This window comes from Cavia porcellus, unplaced genomic scaffold (assembly GCF_034190915.1).
Source record: "Cavia porcellus strain 051 isolate PalLab524CR breed Dunkin Hartley unplaced genomic scaffold, mCavPor4.1 scaffold_1, whole genome shotgun sequence".
Lineage (NCBI taxonomy): Eukaryota > Metazoa > Chordata > Mammalia > Rodentia > Caviidae > Cavia > Cavia porcellus.
Genome location: NW_026947484.1, coordinates 115,401,228 through 115,416,281, shown reverse-complemented (window position 1 = coordinate 115,416,281; position 15,054 = coordinate 115,401,228). Strand labels below are relative to the sequence as shown.

General features: G+C 44.5%; 1 protein-coding gene and 1 long non-coding RNA gene across 2 annotated transcripts in view; one reads left to right on the top strand and one right to left on the bottom strand.

The window, feature by feature from the left end:
• Positions 1-202: 202 nt before the first annotated feature.
• On the bottom strand, positions 203-2,170 carry LOC134477266 (uncharacterized). The gene is made up of 2 exons (XR_010049185.1): positions 2,045-2,170; positions 203-497 (listed from the first exon to the last, which is right to left on the bottom strand). It is a non-coding gene; the product is annotated as an uncharacterized LOC134477266 (long non-coding RNA).
• A 57-nt stretch (positions 2,171-2,227) lies between these two features.
• Bcar3 (BCAR3 adaptor protein, NSP family member) overlaps positions 2,228-15,054 on the top strand; it is a 205,806-nt gene continuing 192,979 nt past the window's right edge. Inside the window, exon 1 of the mRNA XM_013143004.3 lies at positions 2,228-2,348. The gene's annotated coding sequence lies outside the window, so the exon portion shown is untranslated. The remainder of the gene's footprint in view (positions 2,349-15,054) is intronic.

Below are 15,054 nucleotides of genomic sequence, written 5' to 3'. Positions count from 1 at the left end.
AAGAATCTATCTTTGCATTTAAATTAAACTTCAGGATAACAAAATAGTGGAAGAGAGGTTGTTACTTTTTATAAGGAGTATTCCAGATGATAACAAAGAATGTCACTATTTTGCAAACCCTGTTAAACAATGACTGTCCTGGGTGAGGATGATGGTATTGGTTTCTTAGAGTTGCTATAACGATGCATACAAACTGGGAGGCTTGAAATGACGGGAATTTATTATCCCAGTTCTGGAAGCTAAAAATGCAAAGTCAAGTCACTGGCAGGACTATGATCCTCTGAAGTGCTGGAGCAGGCCTCTTCTTTCCTCTCCCAGCTTCTGGTATGCCAGCAATCCTTGGCATTCCTTGGCTTGTTACTTAGATGCCTCTTGCCACTATCTGCTTCTGTTGTCGCACGATGTCTTCTTTATCTGTGTTTAAGTTTCCCTCTTCTTATGAGGACTGCTTTCTGGCCTACCATAATCCCACATGATCACATTTAAACCTGATACATCTGTAAAAACAAAAACCAAAAAAACTCCAAAAAACTATTTCCTAATAAGGTCAGACTCACAGGGACAGGGCAGGGGAGTTAGAAGATCGACATGCCTTGAGGAACAAAATTTAACCCATAATCATCATCAAGGACAGCTAATATAACAAACAGAAAAACACAAGACATTTCCTATTTCCTGACAGTAGTATAAAATGCCATCTGTGAAGTATTACAGCCGAAGAATTAGACCCAAGTCAGGCCAAGTCTAGATCTACCTACCAATTTACGGAAAATAGAAAGGACAAAAGGGCATGTTTTTAAAAATGTCAAAAATAAAAAATAAATAAATGCCACAGGTCAACTAGGGATCAGCACAATAGTGGAGTGGTTGCCTAGCATGCACTAAGGCCTTAGGTTCAACCCCTGTCATTACAAAATCAAATTTTTAAAAAACCATAGGTATATAAATCTAGAATATGGGAAACTCAATTGGTTTCTTCAACAAATAAAATGCAAGGAAAAATAGGGAGAGAAACCTATACATTCAAATGGGCACAATTGAGCAACTAAATATAATATGCAGATCTTGTGTAGAAATTTAAATATTGGATAATTAAGGAAAAAATAACATTATTTACAACTTTTTAAAGAGGTACATCTTAATGACTATCACAGTGTTTAAAGAATACAGAGTCATTAAAAAATAAAGAGTCTGATGACAGGGATACATATCACACAGAATGGTATAATGTTTGGGGGTGAGAGGAGAGTGGGGAGTGGGTTAGGCTTAAAACAGGATTAGCCATGTTAATTAATGAAATTTCACGTTGAGTGCCTGTGGGTTTACTTCACTCTCTTGCATGTGCTGCAATTTTCGAACCTATCAAATATAATCGTAAATGCAGTAAGTTAATACTTTTCAATTTGGGGGAGTCCCAAAACCTACCTTCTGAAGTTGCCTTCTTTCTAGGTGGAATTCATGTAAATATTTTTCTAGGAAATTGAGTTTCTCTTTTTAAAACCATCTGTGGGAACTTGGTTGCTGATGGAGCACTTTGGTTTGTTGGCAGCTCTTGGCTGCTTGTTAAGAATATTTTTCATTAGCCAAGGAAGGAATCTTTCCAAACCCCCTTCCTTGTAAAAAGTGCTGTGCATGTACACAAAGTAAAATGGAAAATTCAAAAAAATGCAGAAAAACTGAGATCACTCATCCCACCTCTACTCTTGAGTTTCCCCTTCCAATTTTTTTCTTGTGACTCACTTCCATTTTTTCCTAAGTATATGCACACAGTAACATGATTTGGATCTTACTGTAACTACTCTTTGGAACCTACTTTTATTATTATTCACCCAGCCGCATAATCGGAGAGACCTTTTTAGCAGCAGAACCTCCTCTTTCTTACTCCTTTATATGCAAATATCATAAACTAAAATCATTCCCCAGACAGGCAGTTTATTTCCAATTATTTCTTCTTAGAGATGATGTTGTAAGCATCAGAACCACACATAGAAAGCTGATTTTGTTTTTTGTTTTTTAAATTCTCATCTCCTAAGAAAACTCCTACCTCTTCCAGCTCTGGACAGACGGAGCCTGCTGGTGTGAAGCAATCGTACAGCAAAAGCCTTGCACCTGACTGCATCAAGGTCTAAGTCACCCGCCGCCACGGGGGCTGGGCAGGTGTGGAGAAGGGGGGTCGGGAGTGCGCCTGCCCCAAGAGGCGCGCACCCGGGAGCCCGGAGGCTGCAGCGTGGGACTGCTGCCTGGGCTGAGCTGGCTGGTGGCGCCGCGAAGAATCCTCCTGTAAAATTCCTCACCCTGGAAGAGCTGAAGCATCAGAACTGAGAGGTTCACCTACTCACTGTCGTTAGGTAAGTTTGCTGGCTTTGCAAGAATAATGCAGAGACTGAGGAATGTGGAACTTAGAAGGACCTGGGCGCAGCGCTTGCACAGTTCTGTGGGATGGTTAAACTCAGGACCCTAAAACGCTAAGGTGGACCACTCCTCCTCTGACGACTGCCTCGTCTGTAGGGAAGGTGAGAAGAGTAAGTGTTCTTTTAGTTGTTACTTTTAATGTGCTTTGTGTTTAAGCCTCTGAAGTGCTCAGTGTTAGCAAAGCTTTTCTTTCCTGCTAGGCGAGACTTTTTGTAAGGGGCATCTGTTGCCACATTTCGGAATTTCCTGGCATGGAAGAGTGGCAGTTGGAGTGGCTGAACACAAATACATTTCATTTCAACAAAGCTTTCAAGGATGTGTGAAAAGTCAGATAGAAGGTTATAGAAAATGCTCTAAAAGTATTCTGGTAGCTGGACATGGTGGTGCAAACCTGTAATCCCAGCACCTCAGGAGGCTGAGGCAGGAAAGCAGATTCAAACCCTCCCTGGGCAACTTAGCAATTTAGGGAAACACTATCTCAAGCTAAAAAAAGGTTGGGAATGAAGCTCATTGTGGAGACCATGGGTTCAATCACCAGTACCATGAAAAAATAAGTGTTTTATTGATGGCTTATTGAAACTGTTGCACACAGTTTCTTGAATAGAATTTCTTCAGGCCACTGCTTTGAGGGAAGAGATTTGTTAGCAAGGAAAGGGTGTGGGATCCAAGCAACTGTCTCAGTCCAGGCTGTGTGGGACTTCCTTTCCAGCTGGAACAGCAAAATGCACATTATTTGGTTTATTCTCTTCTTTTCAAAAACGTTTCTGTGCCTGTTGTGTGAAAAGTAAATAAAGGGCTTATATAGTCTCTCCCTAAGAACATATTTTGGAATTGCTCTTTGTTGCTTTTACTCCTTTTATGGAGCTTGGCCAATCAGGAGTTACTAGAGGACAAGTGTGTGCTTTTTTTTTTTTTTTTTTTTTTTTTTTTTTTTTTTGGTGCCAGGGATCAAACCTTGCATTTACCAAACAAGTGCTTGAACCGCTGAGCTAAATCCTCGTCCTGCATGTGCTTATTTTGAAGACACCAATAAAATTCCTGCTCAGCTGACAGCTCTAATGTTTTGGTTATGGCGTTTGGCTTAAGCATAGGGGCTACGAAGAGTGCACTGCCTGGGTGAACTTGCAATGGGAATTTGAGTGCAGGATGCAGTGACAGCCTGTGAGTAAAGGGGTTCAACAGAAGTAGAGGGCTATTCTGGGTTGTTGTTGTTTTAAAGCATTACCAGCAAAGAAAAGTAAAAGAGGACCAAGCCAGTGGAGGTGTGGAATGGACTGATTCTGGATGTGCAGCTCCAGCTCAGAGGGCTATGGATTCCCAGGACTGTGGGGAAGCTTAAGAGAGACACTGACAAGGAGGGTCCAGCTGCGAGGTGTCACGGGGCTATGAAAAGCAGCTGCCTGGAGACCAAGTAGATTAGGTCCCAGCACATTAGGCCTCTCCTTCTCTTGGAATTCAACCTGAGGTGTTTTCTGTTGGCTTCTCTCCTCCCCCATCATCTGTCAAGTCCCCTGCTTTTAAGTTCTCAACCACTTTAATATATGGAGAAGTTTTTGTTAGAGATTCATTAGTCTGTACAATTTTTTTTCACTTATGGGATACTCTAAAATCTTTTCGACATTGTTAATTGTCACAGTGACTGGGTTGGAACTATTATGATCCTCTGCCAAAGATTGTAATACCATCCTCTGGGTGCTACATTTAAACTCAGGGATCACTTCAGACAACAGAAGGATATACTAGAAAGGGGTGTAGGGCCCCTGCTTTTGGCATATGTAAGTTAAAACTTGTTCTTCCAACTGACCTGTCAATCTAGCACTCAATCTTGATTTTAGTTCCTATGAACAGATCAATTTCTTAAAAGAAGCAGAGAACACCAGTGAGCCTGGTTTGGGAGTTAGAAAAGCTGGGTTCACTGTTGCTTCTACCACAGATGATACCCATGTGCCCTTCTGCAAATCTTTTAGTATTTCCCCTTAAGAAAAATGGAAGGATTAGATCAAGATTCACAAGGATTTTAACTGTATCCTAAAAGGGAGACTGAAATTAACAAGACTGTATTGAAAACGATTGGTGGCAATGGTAGATGTAGTGTAAGTCCTGACCCTTTTCTCCTGTGGAAATGGTCCCGTGCCCCTGCGCTGAATGGGGAACAAGTGTGAGCTGCAAATGCCAGTACAGTCATCATCACAGGCAGAGTCACAGAAGCTCAGGTCCCGGGATGAGGAAAGGAAGAGGCATGCTGTGTTTATCATCCCCAGCCTCCAGCCCCATGTCTACCTCCAGTCTTCTCTCCAAAGTACAATCAGGCAGTTTTCCTAAAATCCAAATTTGCTTGTCACTCTCCCATGTTTTATCCCTCCATGGCTCCCCAGTCCTCTCAGAAGACAGCCTCATACGAAGTCCTTTATGACCTGGGCCCTGCTGACCTCTCCAGTCTACCTCTTGTCTTCTGCTGATGTATAACCATGAATCTCAGTTTTAAACGCTGAGAGTTCCCAGAATTACTCTTTCCTTTAGATACACTCTACAAGATCTACCTCCCCTCCAATACACACCCTGCCCTTGGGCTCACCCTGTCACAGCACTTCCCAAACATTCTGCAGTTCCTTGAATGTGCCAGCCTCTCACATCCCCCAGTACATTAAGTCATCGAGGCAGAGACTATGGTGTTTTCTCTGCATTGGCCTCACAGGCACCCCGGAAATACCTGTAGAAGTAATGGAAGGGCACGATTGACAGACTCGGTGATGATAAGGGTGGTGAGGGCTGTGAGAACAAGGCTGAGACAGGTTAGCCTGGAAAAGGAAGTGATGAGGGGCGTGGGAACTCATCTTCATGTAAGGAAGTGGGATAAGATTTAATTCAGGCTTGCCTGAGAGCAGAAACAAATCTCTGGTAAGGGGAAGTGGGTAAGGACACAGCTCAAGAACACAGCTATGGTACAGTGGCTATAGGAATGGGCTCTGGAATTTAGATTGCCTGTGTGACTCAGAAAATGCCACTTAGCTGGGTGTGATGACACATGCCTGTAATGCCAGCACTTGGGAGGCTGAACCAGAAGGATCACTGCAAGTTCAGAGCTAGCCTGGGCTACGTAGAAAAAGCCCCTAAATCCTTCTTTCTTTTACTTTCTTTTGGTATCTTTATCTTTCAGTTTTCCCCAACAATAAAATACTATAATTAATTTCATAGGATTATTATAAGGGTGAAACAAATACACAGGTATAGTAAATGAACAGTGAACATTAGCTAGCGTTATTAGTACAGCCCAAGGGCCAGACTTCGGAGGAAAGAAAACTTACTTCGGAGGAAAGAAAAAAGAAAACTTTTTCTCATTCCAGTGCCAATGGTAGTGCAGTGGTCTTCAGAGTTTCTTGTGTAGCCTTGAAAGTTCCTCACAGCTTGCGCTGAAAGCCTGGGCTGGTGTAAGAGACCTTGGCCTAGAACTAAATAGGGGTGTAAGCACCAGACAGTGCTGTCTGTGGTCCTGAAACATAGCGTGTCTTTAAAAAAATAGACAAATTTCTAAGTCCCTGGGAGATGAGGGGTGGGGTGAGGGTACAACCCCATAGCTCCTTCCTCCCTTTCCTGTAACCCCTGCTGTGGCTAGTGCTCTACTCACTGGAGTCTGGGTAAACTGTTATGAGCTTCTGTTAGTTTCCTTGTGTCTGAAGATGTGCAATTCCCATCCCCTTTTATGTTCACAAGGACACCCCAGGTTAAATTCTGTCCTGTACATGTAAATACTTCCCTATCTGATGCCTGTCTGAAGAATATAGAAAAGGATAAGATGATGACAACAAAAGATATTTTTGACACTGTTTTCCCTCCCTGTGGAATCACTGGAACCTAAGACTGCTAAAGACACAGCTCATCTGCTACCCGACAAAGTCTCAGGGTTCTCATGTGGTTTTTGTTGCTGTTTATTTGTATGTGTTTGCAACTTTTCATGTTTTCCTGAGGCCAGGGTCAGAGCTGCCGTGTACTCTGTCTCCTGGTGGCCTGTCTTACCTCTGCCATTGCTAATGTTCCAGTCCTTTCTGGAAGTTTCCATAGGTCAAGGTCATAGCTCTTCTGTTAGATGTCTCCAAGAGCTGTTTTGCTGCTTTAACCTACAGTTAATCCACTCTTCCCTCCTCTAGGATCTCATTCCAGAGCCTTTCTCCTAAGTCTACGCAGTGCAATCCATCACTGTCCCACAATGAAGTCTAACTTCCCCTATGATTTCCCCAGGGAAGAGATGAGAGCATGCTGCCTTTGTCTTCTTTCTTGGTATTAGAGTTTATCTGACATCCTGCAGCTCAGCTGCAGTCCTAACACCATCATCAAATAACTCCTCTGGTGGCTCACAAAGTGGGCAGAGCTCCCCAGGCAGCCTGCCAGCTGGGCTCCTTCTGCAACTCCAATCTGAGATATGAATGTGCTTTAGGCTTTTTGCCACAGAATTCTCCAAACCTGATAGTGTTATTTCAAGGAGAGAATTAAAAGAATTTTCCTTTTTTATACACTCACAAAACAGAAAAAAATCTGTAGTGTTGATTTGGCCTATTCTTTTGGTTCTAAGCCAGGTTTAAACTCAAACAATATTTGTTAAACTTAGAAAGAAAGAGAGGAAAACACCTCCCAGAGATTGAAAGGCTACAACTCCGGCTTTGGTTGGAGACTGTTTTTTTCCTTATGGCCACACCAATTCTCTTAGGGTATAATTTGAGTGCTTTGCCTGTTGTTGTTGCTTTGGCTATTTCTGTAATACATTGATTCTCTCTGCCTGAATTCTTATCTATCCCTGTCCCCCACACACACATGCACACATACACACACACACACACACACACACACATCTATATATGCACATTTAATACCACACTATAATCACCTGTGTCTCGCTCTGCCCTGGGAAGTGCAGAGTGAGCCCCAGTTTTGCAAAAACCATAAACATGTTTCCCAGGAGATGCTTGTGCAGCAATCCGGACATTCTCCTTGCTCTGCCTTTTAATTAGTCCAGGGAGTCGCAGCCTAACGGTATGGGTGTGCTTACCAGCTGTGCTTTTTGGGAAGTTACATGGTTGACACTCATTCTGTCTCACCCCCCGGGGTTAGGAAATTATAGAGCTCTTGTTTATCTGGGAAGTGTGACCACTGACCTCAGCCTGCAGAATATTGGATGTTCCAGGGCCTGTTCTATCCAGGACTCATAGGCCATAAGAGACCACTGTGACGACACTCAGACCTCAGGTTTTTCAGCCTGCCCTGCTATCCTTGAGCGGTGTTGAGGGGATGGCCTCTGTGTAAAAGAGATTGCTTTCATTAGAAACCATGTAGTCCCCTTGGGTGACCTGTTGTGGAATCTGCCTGCTGGGTACCAGAGCAAGAATTTTATGGCATGAGGGGTCCCTGTGTATTTCTCATGCAGGGCTCTATTTGTCTTGGAGACTTCCGGACATCTTATCCCCATGAAAGTGAGAGGCCCTATCCCTTCCAGCCAGCCTTCCTTCCTGAGAGGCCACCCTATCTCCACTGCCCCTCAGGGGCTCTGTGGATGCATGGCTGAAATCAAATCTCTCATCACTACTGTCTCTTTAATTAAACTTTTCTCCAACCCCCACCGTGCCTTTTTATTTTGTTTATGCATTCTGCCTCTGGGTGACCACATCACACTTTCAAGTCTGGTTTTAAATTCCCCACTGTACCATGATTCAGTGCATTCCCCTCTTTAAAATGTAGGTAGAAGAGTTTTTCCTGACTTCTCCCATAAACAGCTTTTTAGCTGAGCTCTGAGCAGTCAAGGCTCTTCGATTTGTCCTCCATGGATCGTATAGGTTTCTATCTGACACTCTTGGTTCATTGAGGCACAGTTTCCTCTCGTCATTCATCTCACCCATTGACATAGGCAACACTATTTGTTTCCTCCTCTCTGCATACCTGCTTTTGTGGCTGCTGTACACACACACACACACACACACACGCACACACGCACGCACGCACGCACGCACATATACACACACATTGCTCAGACCTCATTTGGCCTTTGGGGCAGGGCCTTGAATTATCTCTCTTGGTCCTTGGCTTTCCAGCAGAGCCTCTCTTGTCAGACTGGATCACTCGTTGCTATCCTGGACATTGACTTCAGTCCTATAGCCTTGTAAGTCATCATGTGTTCATCATGTAGTCCCAGCATGTCATACTTCCTTATTTACTTACTTTGCTTGTTTAGGGGCTGAGTGGAGATTTGATATGGTCTCACAATGTAGTTCAGGGTGACCTTGAACTCATCTGTAGCTGAGGCTGGCCTTGAATTCAGAGATTCTCCTGCCTCAGCCTCCTGAGTGCTAGGATTACAAGTGTGCACCACCAGGCCCAGCTGTCATATGCACCTTCGTGGAGTATATCTCAGCCAAGCTGGAGTACCTCAACCCTACAATGCCCCTGTTCCTCTCAAGGCCTGTACTAAAGCAGAGCACAAACCAAAGGTGTGGAGTTCTTTAAAGAAGGATATTTTCCACAATTACAAAATCATGCTTTCATAACCTCTATCTAATTTCATAAGATCTGTCTCCAGAAATGTTGTGGATATTATATTTATTTTTCAAAATAGCAGAGTAAAGACAACTTTATATGAATTTTGTCGTAGGTTTAAAATCCAAGCAGCACAAATTTGTACAAAGAGATATCGCCTTCTCCTCACTTTGTCCCTCTTTAGCCCAGGTCCTATGCTGCCTGGACTGACACTGTTCTCAGTTTCTTGTGCTTAAAATGCTTTAAGGGTGGCTGTATACACACACACATGTGCCCACGCATGCATGCATGCACACATCATTCAAATAGTTTTGATAGTCTTGTATCAGATTCAGAATCAGTGACTGCTTCAAAAACAGCCACATGTTGGATAGTTAAATGGAAAAAGCGGTCGTATTTCAATCTATCACAGATTTGCCATTTAGGATTGAGACACTTGTCTTATTCCACCCCCCCTGGCTACATAAATTCTGTTTAAAATTATTTTTTTCCTGACAGTCTACAACATAGCCTTTGTTATACTATGAATTCCTGTCTCAGCCTTTTTGTTAAGTGTCTTTGTTTCAGTGTCTTGAAGCTTAAGAAAGATCCCATTACTTTGGGAGCTTAGAGAATTGGTCCCAGGTAAGCAGATAAACACTAGATAAATTCCCTGGAAATCTCTAACAGGTAGACTTAAAAAGATTCAGCACAATTGGTTTATCATGACAGGATTAGCGCTGGTACTCTCAAAATGAAGGAGACTGCAGTTATCTGAGTAACTTGAAGAGGGTTCCAAGAAAGAGGAGTGAGGAGTTGAGTGTGGGCAGGCAGACAGACTCAGCTTTGGCTAGGGTGTGGCCTGCAGTCAGCCCTGGCTCTGCACAGAGGTCAGTAGGTCAGGCAGCCCAAGCAAGAGCCTTGCATTCTTGTGGTCAGAAGAAAACGCATCAGGACATATGAGACTGGAAAGTTCCTGCGCATGCTCATCTCTCGGTCTGGAGGAAGGGCAGAAAGTTAGCCTGAAAGTTAACCAGAACCACTTCTGAGGCTGTCTGGAGTAGTCCCTCTCATCCCCACCCTGATACACACCCCAACCCCTTAATGTCACCTAATACATTTGTCTCAAATCATCACTTTCCTAAACTGCTCATCATTCAGGGCTTGCGTGTTTCTGGATTAGTCTGGAAGGGTCACCAGTGCTAGTTGTAGCTCATGAGGACAGAGCCCCACCTCCACCCAGTAACTGTGTTTGCAGTGGAGCCCCTGTTAACTGCTCTCATTCTGTCCTGAGCATCGCTGTGACTGATGCTGCATTTAAAAATACCAAATAGACTCATAAAAGTGACCAGAATGGTAGTTGCAGGGGCTGTGGGGAGAGGAAATGGTGAGGTGGTGGTCAAAGGATGCAGAATTTTGGTTGTGCAAGATGAATAAGTTCTAGAGACTACTTATAGCATAGTGCCTATAGCTAAAAATACTGAATTGCAAACTTCAAGTCTTCTAAGAAGGAAGATCTTATGTTAAGTTTTTTACATACAAAATTATAATAAAGGAGGTAAGAAGAAAGGCTTTATGGCTTGGGTGGATGGTAGTGATGGTTCCATGGGTGATATCTTCAAACTCATCCAGTTGTAAACATTAAATGTGTGCAACTTTCCACTATCAACTCTACCCAACAGAATCTTTTAAACAGAAAAAGCTGCTAGTTGGTAAGGACAGAGATGGCTCCCAGGCTCCATGGATTCAGAATGACCAAGAGCAGGGAGATTTGTGTAGTCTCAATAGGAAGTGTTAGTTAGTTAAAACTGACTACTCTAACTCGGTCTATACAGTTTCTGTAAAATACTATATTAAATACTTAACGAATGAGAAAATGTCACTTTCAGGTCATACCCACTGGTCATGGTTATTGCTCAGTATTCTAGAGATTTCAAGGGAAAGCAAATACTGCCTTCTGGCTTTTGATCTATGCCCTGTCACCTTCTCCCCACCTAGGAATAGTCCCAGAATGTCCCTTCTAGCTCATGACAAAGTAGAGAGACTCTCCAGCCCCTGAGCAGGGGCAGCCAGTGATAAGTGCTGCCTGGTTTGTATATGAGTGTCTGCGTGGCCCTGGGATGTGAACACACAGGGGTACTACAGGTAGGTAGAAACTTTCCTGAGGACTCTGTTTGAAACCTGGGGTTCAGCTGGGCTGCAGGATACGTCTAGACCTAAACTAAAGGGACATTTCTCATCTAGGTGCAGAGACATTGAATCAGAGTCTACAGGACAATTAAAAACCAAAATTGAAGTAAGGAAGGAATCTGTCTTGTTCCCCAAGCTGCAGGAATCTGGACAGGTATGAATATCAGGGTGAAAGGCAAGGACTCTAAGTGCCCCAAGTATGAAGGAGAGAAGGGCTCAATGGTGGAGTCGTTGTTGCAGGAAGTCCTGTCTCCTGCCAGTGAGGCTGAGAAAGAGGGATCTAGACAGAGGCTATAGCAGTAACTTTGTTAAACAGATAGTGATGGTAGCCCTAATAGAGACAGGGACCGTGGAAAGATGTGCTCCATAGGGTCTGCTGCCTGAGCTGGGGACAGGGGAGAGGAGAGGGACTTGAGTCATGCCCATGTCTCTGGCTTGGCTCTCTGTGTGAATGCAGTATCAGTCATAGAGCCTGGGATCACAGAAGAAGGACCAGCTCTCTGGATAGAGAGTATCAGTGAGACCGAGAACTGCTGAGTACAGGTATCCATGGGACAGTTGACTAAAGGATCAGTGATGTCTATATTTGGGGCTCATCATTATAGAAAATAATGAGAAGAGATGCCTCTGGAAGGGTGTGTGGACTGAGAAGGGGAGAGGATGATGCTGGAAATCCAGGGAAATGCTCATAGGTAAGAGGCCAGTGTTCCGCTAGACAGGGTACAGTGGGACAACAGTGGTACTGAGGCTTGGGCATTGCCAGGGGAAAGATTTAGCTGCTCTGGGGTAGGCTGTTCCAGGTAGAGCAGGGCTGTGGGAAATAAATTCTGTGACAAGCAGGACAGCGGCCTAACTGGAATTGGACAGCAGTCTTCAAGGCCTGCTTGATGTTGGCTCAGCCACCAGACCCTGACTCAGCCTGCTAAGGGTGGATGCTGGCTTGTTCTGACAGTGACAACATATAGGGGCAAAGAGTGTCATTTTAAGTACAGTCATTAAACAGCAAGACTCTCTGGGTGGCTGCCTTTGCTGGGCCCTGGCTCTCAGCAGGGTGTTACCATTTGCCTCTTTCTGATGCCCATGCTGACTTGTCTGTGTCTCCTGTTGCTACTGCTTGAGTCCATGCATCATTGCTAGGCCCAGTTGCATGGTAAGAAGGTGAGTAGTTGCTCAGCAGTTGTGTCTGCCATGCACATGAATGGTGCTGCAAGGAGCAAAGCTGGGCCAGTGACCCTTCCAGGGATTTATTAGCATAAATTGATGTATATAGTTTTTGATTTTTGGCAAAGGAAGTGGAAACATTTCTTGTTTGTTGATTTGTCCATCAGAAGAGTAAGAAAAGGACAACAGAGGGAGTGAAACATATTTGTCTTCAACCTAGCCCTCAGTAATGTTTAAAGACCCTACAGGACAATATTTGGAGGAAACAGAGCTGCTTTCAGGAGAGCACTGGGAGACTGAGAGCATGGGTCCTGCTCTTGTGGTATGACACAGAGCTGGGAAGAGATCATGCTTCCAACTCATGCACAAAGTCAGCACCCAGGACCTGGGTGTGGGTGTTCTTAGGGTGAGCCTCATATCCCAAAAGCAGATATCCTCCAGTGGCTTCTTGTGTAGCTATGCCAGTAAGAAGAAACCAGGGGAGAAAATGAATATAGCAGGGAGCCTGCTTTTATTATCAACAATGAACTGGGTAATGGGCATATAGCAACTCAGCAAGAACATGAACTATTATTAGAGCTCTTTTGAATTCAGCTGAATCTGCAAGAAGGTAGCCTGGGGGAATGTTAGGGTTACCTATAAAAGGGCCTGAGCTTAGGGATTTGCAATGGTTGGGATAGGTGATGGCTCACACTGACCTCAGCGCTGGGTCTCATGGAGTTAGTGCCTCTGTTTCTAAGGTAGTCCGAGTTGCCACCTGCTTCTGCTTTCATAGCAAAGTCAAGGAACAGAGCTCAGCCAAGATTTTAGCAGGCACACTTGGACCTGGCCTAAGATAAGATCCTTTAGTGATAGGGTGGCACACATTAGGAGTTAGGAGTTAATCTTAGCACAAAGAGCTGGGCCCAGTGGGAAGCCAGGCCTGGCTCTTCAGTACTCATGAGCCCAACATGTACTTAGCCTCTTCGCTGAGCAGGCTTTGGCTAGCTGTGCTCTCTGGGCCCAGCTCTGACTTTGGGGTCAGCAGAGATATGTGAAATCCCTGTGGTGAGTGAGTGTTACAGAGAGTGGAAACTCCATGACCTTTCTTGGCTAGGTCTTGTGTTTCTGCAGAGATCTCCCAGAGGCCACACGGTGATGCACAGCCAGCCCATCTTTGTCGTGGCCCAATAGGCAGCTTTTCAGCCGAAAGCTGCTTCTGCCCCTCCTAGGTGCCCAGCAGAGGAGGAGCCCTAAGCTTAGCATGGCTTAGGAAATTAGCCAAGCACTGATGGGCTAAAACCTCTTTCTCTTTTTATAAAGGGCAGAGAAAGAGAGATCTGTCCTGTCTATACTGTGCTTAACTTTTGGCGCCTTCCTGTTATCATAATGGTTCTTTGTTGGTGGGGAAAGCCTTTTCAGATCAGTGGGGCAATGTCTCACCCTTGGCCACATTTTAAACACTGTTGACAGGGGCCTGCTGACTGTGCTGCAGGCTGCTGGTTGCATCAGCTTGTGGATAATGACTGCCTAGGGTGACATCTAATTCTGTATAATTGTGTTGGAGAGCAGGGTAAAGTGCTCTGGGCTGGGCGTGGAGGTCTCCTGCCTTCCTTAGTTTACATACCCATAGCCCCTGCTCTCCTGTCTAAGCCTGAGAAGGGTGGGAAGTACAGTGGGCAGGACTTTTCTCCCATTCTTTTCTTCACAACCTCTCCTCACCCATCATCCACTCTTCCGCTGTTATGGCTTGTGTCTAGATGTCCTCCTGAAACCTTTATACAGTCATGGGGGGAGTGGGCTTTTCAAAGGTGGCTGAATTTAGAGTTTTGGTGCTGGGATTAAGGCTGTGTGTAGTTAGTAAATCAGTCCACTGATTAGTTTGGCACTATCTTAATCCTGGTATCCTAGACAGAGTATAAAGGGACAGAAAGACTCTGTTAATACCCCACCCCACCCCATGCTTTAGCTGTCTTCCACCACTGCAAACTATTGTCCTTCTGCCATGTGCTACCCTGCCTTGGAGCCAGCCAATTATGGACTGAAACACCTACAAACTGTAAGCTACATAATCCTTTCCTCCTTTAACTTTGGGTATCAGCTATTTTGTCTCATTAATGAGAAAAAGGTAACTAAAATAGCCTCCTTCCAAATGAGATGGAAAAATAAAAACAACGGTAGGTGGCAGTGATATCTGGGAGATGAACAGGTAGGAGGGAACCAAATCACACTTAATTAGTAGTGTGGCAAGCTCTAATAGCCAAGCATGGTTCCAAGATTTGGTCAGCATTTCTCAGCTCTCAAGAATGTTTCTCAGATATTCTCCTCTTCAGGTCCTTAGGAGTCTGCAGTGCTTTTAAAAATGACCTAGGTCACAAAGCATAAAGCAGAATAAGATTACAGTCACCTTTGGGAGTCTAGTGAAAGTGTCTTAGGTTTCGAGCATGCTAAAATTGGCTCATTAGAGGTGTTTCCCAGACAGATTGTTAGCTTATGCTGGACCATCTCTTAGGTTTTGGAAAGGCTACCTGGACTTCTTCCTAAGATAACAGCCAGGTCACCTTTTCAGCCAGGTTTGCTTTATAGTCTGCAACTGATGTTGGTAGTTGTCCAGTCATTGTGGAGCTCCAGAAACTTCTTTTCTACCCTGACCCTGTCTCCTGTCTGAGGAGAAGTGGGATCTGGGACCACTGGGACAGCTTCGTGTCCCTGGTCCATGGTCTCTGGCATAATCAGGTGCTTGGAAATGCTGCTCTGGTTTCCCTTCAGAGCCAAAGCATTCCTCCTCCTGGTTGTAGGGGCACTCCCTGATGA